Below are 9,247 nucleotides of genomic sequence, written 5' to 3' on the forward strand. Positions count from 1 at the left end.
CTCTTGCTTTAGCCTCCCAGAGTGCTGGGAATAGAGGTGTGTGCCACCATGCGAGGTTGTAGATGCAGTTTAGATACAGTGCTACCTTGAAGTTGTATAGTAATACATATAGTATATATATTGTATGTATATAGTAATAGTCCCCCCCCCCCCCGCCTTTTTTGGAGAAGAGTACTGGGGATCAAACCCAGGAGCACTCTCCAACCGAACTATATTGCTATCCTTTTATATTTTTTTACTTCGGGACTGAATCTTGATAAATTACCCAGCCCTGCTTTTGCTTCTACTCTTAATCCCAGGAAGCCATCTCCCAATCTATGTGTACTCCAACCAGCAGCCAGAATGATCCTTTTAAAAATGTATATACAAGCCAGGTATAGTAGCTCATGCCTGTAATCTCAGTACTAAGGAGGCTGAGGCAGGAGGATCACTTCGTGTACAAGGCCAGCCTGTGCTACATATGAGACTATATCTCAAAAAAGAAAACCCCAAAAAACATAAATATAGCCAGGTATGTTCATTCACATCTATAATCCCAGCTACTCAGATGGCTGAGGCAGGAGGATTGCACACTTGAGGCCAGCCTGGGCAACTTAGAGAGACACTGGCTCAAAACGAAATAAAAAAGGGTTGGGGATGTAGATTAGCACTCCTGGGGTTTGATCCCCAGTACTGCAAAATTAATTAATTAAGTAGAAATACAATCCTGTCCTGCTCAGAGCCTTTCAATGGCTCTCCATTTAGAATTACAGTAAATTTAGATTTGTTGTGTTGCAGTCAACTAGTCCCTAAGTGAAATGCACCCTGGAGAGCAGTCCATCTGTGCCTTTCACCATTTTCCCTTTTGTCCATGGTTCACTCACACTGGCTTTGAGGTTTGGATTTTGTTTTCTTTTTGTGGTGCTGAGCTGAAATCTAGGGCCTCACCAGGGCTGAACACCAGTTCAACCCCAGCTCTATATTGTGGTTTTTAAGTCCTCAGTACTTTTGCCTCAGGCAGGGCCTTTACTTTCTGTTCTGTATGGGACCACTTCCTCCAAATATCCCTAAGGTTGGTTTCCTGCCTTCAGGTCTCTGCTCCTATGTCTCATCCCCCAAAGACCTGTCCTGTAACCAGAATCCTAGCCCAAAGGGCTGCCTCTGGGGTGTCCCAACAAATGAGGTTCACCCACTTGCCCTAAAAAACAAACAGGAGATGTAATGATGACATAGGAAAGGAATTTAATCAATGTAGCTACATTGGAAAGAGAAGGGTGACCAGGTGTCCTTTGCCCTTTCTTCGGGGATACTGATATGAATTTTAGGTTTCAATAGAAAAAACTGAGGTGAGGTGAGACATATGCATCTTTATTTATTTATTTATTTATTTACACTGTTGGTATTTATTTTTATTTTTATTTATTTATTACACTGCTGGTCAAAGTGATCTGGTTGATCATCTTGAGGTAGGATAGAAGAAATAAAAGGTACAAAGGAGACAAGAAAATCATAACTAAAACTTGTACTTTAAAGAAGACTACAACTTTTGGGCCTCAGCCAGTGTTACCCAAGGTGATCCATGTCACCTTCCCTTGGTTAAATTTAGGTTCTTGCCAAGAATGTAGCTCAGTGGTTCCACCACCTGCCCCAAAAGCACAAGGTCCCAAGTTTGATCCCTGGTGCCAAAAAAAAAATTTGACTCCCACCCTACCAGATCCATCACGCCAAAAATTCCTCAAAAATACTGAAAGTCTATAAATTGGCTTGAGAAAGTAAAGAGTAGGAAGCTGATCCTAAGATAAAGGAGCAATTTGAGCAAACCTAAAGAATGTTTAAATTATGTATTTTTAAAAATTTTTTTAATTGTGTATTTTTTTTAAAAGCCCATACCTGTAGAATGGGCTAGTACCCTTCTTGGGGCGGGCACCTTTTCCTAGGCTTTCCAGCCCTTCAAGAGAAGCATAAATGTTCCCAGTTCCAAACTGTAATGTGCCTCATTTCTCTAGCCACCCGCACTCCACTCTTAAGTGGGTCCTAAATCTCTGCCTAATAAACTCTTCCCATACCTCTTACTCACTGTCCTGAAAATTCTTTCTCTGCAATGGGAGTCAGTGAACCTGTTACAAAGGGTAGTTTAAGTTAAGTTTCTTACTTCAGTTTCAGGATCCCCAGACGCAGCCCAGTGACAATCTTGTTTCTGGCTCCGTGAGGTGCCTCTAGAGAAGTCCTTATTCCTTGAAGGGGGATTTGGTTTTCATGAGATGATTGCTCCCATTTAGGGGGGCAGCCTCAGTTCCTAGCATGGGGTAATTGCTCCCTCTTAGAAAGAGGACCTCATCATGGGGTGATCTATCTGACAGGCTCTGTTATTCCTGGAACCCAAGGTGACTGCGGGTTTAGGGCAGTGACTGGGGACTTCTAGGCACCACTTCAGGGGATCCAGAACAGGCTGTTTTAAAAGCTGGCAATTGAGTGTCCCTGCAAACCTTGAAAATACCTTAGTTACTGTTATCTGCCTTCAGTCTTCAAGAGGAATGAGGTAGATCGGGTACATTTAGGGTCCTTAAACCAGATTGATTGATTGATTGATTTTTTTAGAGGGTCTCTCCCTAAATTGCCCAGGCTGAACTTGAACTTGTGCTCCTCCTGTCTCAGCCTCCTAGAGTGCTAGGATCATAGGCATGCACCACCACACCCTGCTGAAACTAGTTTTTAGACAGATACTCATGTGATTTAACATCTCCAAGTGCAGAGCTGAGTAGGACTCTGACTTAAAGTTTAAGGTAATAAAGCAGAGATGTCAAGTTTTATTCTTTTTTTTTTTATTTTTTGGTACCGGGGATCGAACTTGGGTCCTTGTGCTTGTGAAGCAGGCGGTGGAACCACTGAGCTAAATCCCTGGCCCATAATTGTTCACTTTTATTTATTTATTTATTTTTTTGTGCCGGGGATCGAACTCGGACCTTGAGCTTTCGAGGCAGGCACGGGAACCACTGTGCTAAATCCCCGGGCCAAGCTTTATTCTGCTTTTAGGTACCCATTGGGCATGTGTAGGCCCAAATGAAAAGTCAGGGCTTTTTACCAAAAGCAGCCTCTAACCCCTCTAACCCCTGTTATAGTTCATTCATAGATTCACCACAAACTCTATTCTTCTCTCTTTTTTTTTTCTTCATTAATTTTGTGACTGTTGTTATACTCAATCATGAGAGATTATAGAGAATCACCAACACTCTGAGCCAAATTTGACTCCTTTTATTACCGGCAGTCAAAAATGGCTTGTGCTGGAAACCTCTCAACTCCAAAAATTGGCTTTCGGGTTTCTTTTAAACAGCTCTTATAGTTGGGGAGGGGCTCAGGGAGAGGGGCAGCTTAAGTGGAATTTTACAGAAGCAGAACTTTGTTAAATTAGGTGGGGGGTCAGAGGAAGTTTCACACAGTTTAGTTGAAACAAAATATCACACAGGTGTGGAGTATTCTATTCACAAGGTCATAAAGATAATTTATAGCTGCAGACTGTTCTACCAAATGGGAAAGTCATAAAGATAGCATACAGCTGCAGAAAGCTCTACCAAATGGGATGCAGCAGTCTGTCAGGCATCAAGTGAGGGGACTCCCAAGCGGGGAAAGGGGGAGGCGACCACCTGGAATCACTCTACTTTACATGAAAGGGAGGGGAAGTGGTGATGAGGCACAACATGGAGTCAGGTTGCTCACACTGTCATATTACGTATTTGTGTATTGCTTGTCTCCTTTTGATACAGGGCGTATGATATGTGGACCTCCAAATAATCCAAATAAGGGAACTATTATAACTCACAACCTATTAGATATGTGAAATGCCCAGTTTGTGTTCTCTAAAATCAAAGATTGAATTCTAGGAACAACAGAGGTTAAGAGTAGGGAATATAGGGGTGGGGATTCAGCTCAGTGGTTCTGCCGCCTGCTTCACAAGCGCAAGGTCCTGAGTTCAATCCCTGGTACCAAAAAAAAAAGAGAGTAGGGAATATTTATTGAAGGAAAGACAGCTCCTGCCTGAGTGGGACAGGAGGGGACACCCAGAAAGTGGGTTGCCTGGGACCCTATTTTTCGGGGTTTTTTTATGGAGCAAAGCCATAAGGTGAGGTGGGTATAAAGTGGGACAAAATGAGAGTCAACTAATAAGATCCAATGGAAAAATCACAAGGTAGGGATGAGGTGGGACAAAACTATGATCAACCAATAAGATTACAATTGCTTAGGTAATATTGATTAAATGGGGAAACAAGTGTGTAGCAAGCATGTATGCAATGAATAAGGATTTTCCAGAAAGGAAATGGGCTAGGGTGATTTTGGTCTCACTTAAAGTGATTGATGTCTATTTAGAATATCAATCACTGCTATTCATCCCTAGGGAAAGTATGTGGGTGTGACAGTTCCTCATTTTTTGAATGCTGACCTTTAGTAAATGGGCCTCAATTGTCTTCTATGTTGACTCTCTCAAGGGCCCAGCCCTCTCTAACTGCCTATAAAACACCCAATTAACTTAGTTTCTACAGTACTTTCACTAGGGCAGAAATTCTTTTAAGGATAGGCACTTTGTTGTGTTTCCTACTATTTTTTCATTGCTAGGAACTGTGCCTGCCACATAGTTAAGCCTGGTAAATATTTATTGAATGAATAAGCTAAGTGAATAAAAGCAATGTATAACACCATGCATTTGGAATACTACCACATGTGAACAGGAGTAATAGAGAATATATATAATGCCAGCTTATGCACGTAGGACTCTAGAAGGAGAAAGGGGAAGCGAGGTGCTGGTAAGAAGAGGGACACTTTGTTTTTCCTATATGCTTTTTTTGTTTTTGTTGTCATTTTGTTTGGTTGGTTGTTTTTTGAAGCAGATCTTTTTTTTTTTTTTGGTACTGGGGATCAAACTCGGGTCCTTCCGCTTGCGAGGCAGGCAGCGAAACCACTGAGCTAAATCCCCGGCCCTTTGAAGCAGATCTTGCTACATACTTCTAGGCTGGTCATGAACTCATGATCCTCCTGCCTCAGCCTGTGAGTGCTGTAACCACCGGTGTGCTCCATCTGTCCAGCTCTGCTACTGCATGTTCTTTTATGCAATTCTTTTTTGTTTTTGTGGTCCTAGGCATTGAACCCAGGGCCTTTGCACAGTCTACATTGTAAGCCCCCTCCCTAACCTTTTTTTTTTTTGAGACAGGGTCCCATTAAGTCATTGAGTTACCCAGACTGGACTCAAACTTGTAGTCCTTCTGCTGTAGCTTCCCAGAGTTTGTTTGTTTTTGTTTTTGAGACAGAGTCTCACTATGTAGTTCAGGCTGGCCTTGGACTCACTATGTAGCCCTGGCTGTCCTCAAACTCACAGTGATCCTCCTGCCACAGCTGCCCAGAGTGCTAGGATTATAGACATGTGTCACCATGTACAGTTTTGTTTTTGTTATTTGTTTTTTGTTGAGACAGCATCTTGCTATGCAGTCCAGGTTGGCCTTGAACTCACAATCCTCCTGCCTCATCCTCCTCCTATGATTAGGAGGATCATAGATAAGCACCATTCCCAGTTTATGCAGTATTTTTTTAAACCAAGTACATGTATTATTTTTCAAACAATATACAGGGGCCTGGTGTGGTGGAAGCACATGCCTGTGATCCCAGCCCTTTGGAGATTAAAATAGGACAATTGTGAATTTTAAACCGGGCTGGAGTACATAGTGAGACCCTGTCTCAAAAACACAAAAAAAAGCTGGGTACTGTGCCACACGCCTGTACTCTCAACACTCAGGAGGCTGAGGCAGGAGGATCACCACAAATTTTAGATGAGCTGGGCATGGTGGTGCATGCCTGTAATCCCAGCACTTGGGAGGCTGAGGCAGAAAGACTACTGCAAATTCAAGGGCAGCCTGGGCTACATAGAGTTCAAGGCCAGCCTGAACTAATAGCAAGAACTTGTCTCAAAAAACAACAAAAAAACCCCTGGGTACCGGAAAAAACACAACAAACAAAAAAATACCACAACAATATTTGGTGGGGGCGAGGATACAACCTACTTCTGACAATAGACATACAAATATGAGAGGAGTGGCCTTGAGTGGCAGCAAGGCCTATATTCTAGAGGCTTTGGTGAGGGATCCTGCATGAGGTGGAAAATTGGTGTAGGTGATTTCAAAGATGTGCCTTCCTGCGGTCTGTCAAGTGGAGGATATATACTTGACTATTTAGGTCCAGAAACACCAATAAATGTTCAGGATCCCACATTTGGGAGAACAAATGCTCACAGGTAAGAAAATGAAGTGGGTCTGGTGGTACATACTTGTAATCCCAGAATTTGTGGGAGGCTGATGCAGGAGGATTACAAGTTTGAAACTTAGTGGCTTAGCTAGACCTGTCTCAAAATAAAAAATTAAAAAGGCTAAGGAAGTAGCTCATTGTGAAGCCTCTAGTTCAATCTCCAGTATCACACAGAGAGAGAGAGAGAGAGAGAGAGAGAAAGAGAGAGAGAGAGAATAAAAAAACTAGTCAGCTGGCAGCTAGACCCAGTGTTTCTAACTGAACATAAATAGTGATCACAGAATATAAATAAATATTTGACAAGACCTCTCTGTATTTGGAACAAGACAGAGCAAGGCCATTCTGGTACCACAAATATGACTCAACATCCTCCTCTTCAGACATGAGTGAGTGCTGCTTTTTTTCCTCAAAAAAAATCTACATTGGCTGTAATTCTCATACCTCCTGGAGAAAAGTTATTAAGATACTCAATCATTGAATAGTCCTCATTTCTTGACTGTGTCCAGTGAAAAAGTATTCCCTATTTCCTCTGTTAGCCTGCACAAGCCAAACCGTATTTCTTTGGTGTTCATTCTTCTTTGTTGAACAAGCTCAATAAATCTGTCTATCTGTCTGTCTGTCTATCTATCTATCTATGTATCATTTATCTTCTGGTGTTGGAGATTGAAGCCAGGGCCTTGAACATGCTTGGAAGCCACTACCACTGAACCCTAGCTCACAAAAGCTAATTTGTGTTTTTTTGTTGTTATTGTTGTTTGGGGGGCTTTTTTTTTCTAATTTGTTTTTTTACTACAGATATGTTCCTGATGGAATTTGATTGACAGGTTTTATTGCATTGTTAGCTACTACAGGTCTTCAGCTCAATCTAGCAATGTCTAGAAATAAGATTTGAGATGTTTTTGTTTTTGAGGCAGGGTCTTGCTATGTTACCCAGGCTGGTCTTGAACTTGGAACCTCAAGCAACCCTCTTCCCACTTCACCCTGCTGGGCCTACAGGCATGTGCCATCACATACAATTTAGAGTCAAGAATTTTAGGGATTTTTTTTTTTTTTTTTTTTTTTTTGGTACCAGGGATTGAACTCCCTCGAAAAACCTATACGTAATCACCCCTCAACCCCCAATGGACCTAGCCAATCAGAAGTATACACTTCATGCTTGCTAAATGCCAACCAATCATGTGATTGCTAAATGGAAAATCCCCAAACCTTGATGTAACTTTAGTAAAAACCCCGCTAATTTGAAATGCGGGACTCTCAATCTTGACCCGCTGCGTCGGTGACAGTTGAGAATCCCTGCTCGAGCTTGAATAAACGGCCCTCGTGTGCTTGCATCGGAAACGGCTTCCCGGCAGTCTTTGGGACTTCGAAATCTGGGCACAACAGTACCAGGGATCAAACTCGGGACCTTGCACTTCTGAGGCAGAACCACTGAGCTAAATCCCCAGGCCTTGCTTAGGTAACAGTGATCCAATGGGGAAACAAGTCATGTAACAAGTATATATGGAAAGAACAAAGACTTTCTAGGAAGTGATGGGCCCAGAGGTCCTGGGCACCAAGGGGGTAACTGATGTCTACCTAAAATTCATTAGGCCTAGTGTTTGTCTTTTGAGGAAGTATGCAGGCTTGGTCATTTCATCTTTATTTTAAGCCCTGGTCTCCAGCAGATGTGTCTCTGGCCACATTTGTGATGTGTTTCACCTTTGTCCTGACTCCCTCGAGGGCTGAGACCTATCTGACTGCCTGTAATATTTCTATCTAACTTAGTTGTCTACAATACTTAAACTAAATATATGTATATATATTGCTTGAACTCACTGTGTAGCTCAGACTGGCCTTGAACTGGCACAGCAACCCTCTTGCCTCAGTCTCCTCAATGCTGGGATCACAGGCATGGCATGGACTACCAAGCCCAGCATTAAAATGCAGCTCTAGGGGCCAGGGATTTAGCTCAGTGGTTTCGCCTCCTGCTGCACAAGTGCAAGGACCTGAGTTCGATCCCTGGCACCACAAAAAAAAAAAAAAAAAAAATGCAGCTCGAAAAAGGGCATTACAAAATGGATTTGGGAAGTCATTAGGATGATCAGAGTCTACACAGGCATAAAGAAAATGACACAGTCCCAGCACTCAGGAGGCTGAGGCAGGAGGATTACAACTTTGAGACCAGGCTGGGGTACATAATTCAAGGCTGGCCTGGACTACATAGACTCTATCTCAAAACACACACACACACACACAACAAAACAAGAATAAGAGGAAAGAAGAAAAATGAAAATGATTGAAGCATGTTAACCCTTGAATTGAGCCAAGGCTGGCAAAGCCATTAACATTTTTTTTTTTGGTACTGGGGATTGAACTCAGGACCTTAGGCTTGAGAGGCTTAGAGTTAGGGTAGCTTGTCTGCATCAGGGACCTTTCTTTTCACGTATTTGGTATTTGTGGTATTTCCTTTGTCCTCAGCTTCTCCTTCCCTTTAAAAGATTGTATGCCTGACCTGGGGATGGTGGCACATACCTGCAATTCCAGCACTTGGGAGGCTGAGGCAGGAGGATTGCTGATAGTTGAGGCCAGCCTGGGCTACACAGCAAGACCCTGTCTCAAAAAAACAAAAAAACTGTACACTTTACGTAGTAATATGTATGTAATTTTCCCATTTTTTTTAAATGAACACTCAATTATTACAAAATTCATTTTTTATTTTAAAAAATGTAATTTTTATTTTTATTAGTATATGTTTGCAGTACATATTATTACATTCATCATGGGGAGTTGGTACATGTACATAACACATCTGAATTCTTTTTTCATCCCCTTCTCCTTTCCTTCCTTCCCCTTCCCATTTGCAAAAGCTCTACCTCCTTGTTTCCTATTATAGTCTTTTATTTTGCTCTTTATTTATACTTTTGGTTTCTCATATAAGAAAAACCATATAAAAAAGAAAACTCATATAATCTGATTATATATCTGAGTTATTTCACTTGCCATT

Source organism: Heterocephalus glaber, unplaced genomic scaffold (assembly GCF_053883595.1).
Source record: "Heterocephalus glaber isolate CG9 unplaced genomic scaffold, H.glaber_assembly_v1.0 deba00001673, whole genome shotgun sequence".
Taxonomy (NCBI): Eukaryota; Metazoa; Chordata; class Mammalia; order Rodentia; family Bathyergidae; genus Heterocephalus; species Heterocephalus glaber.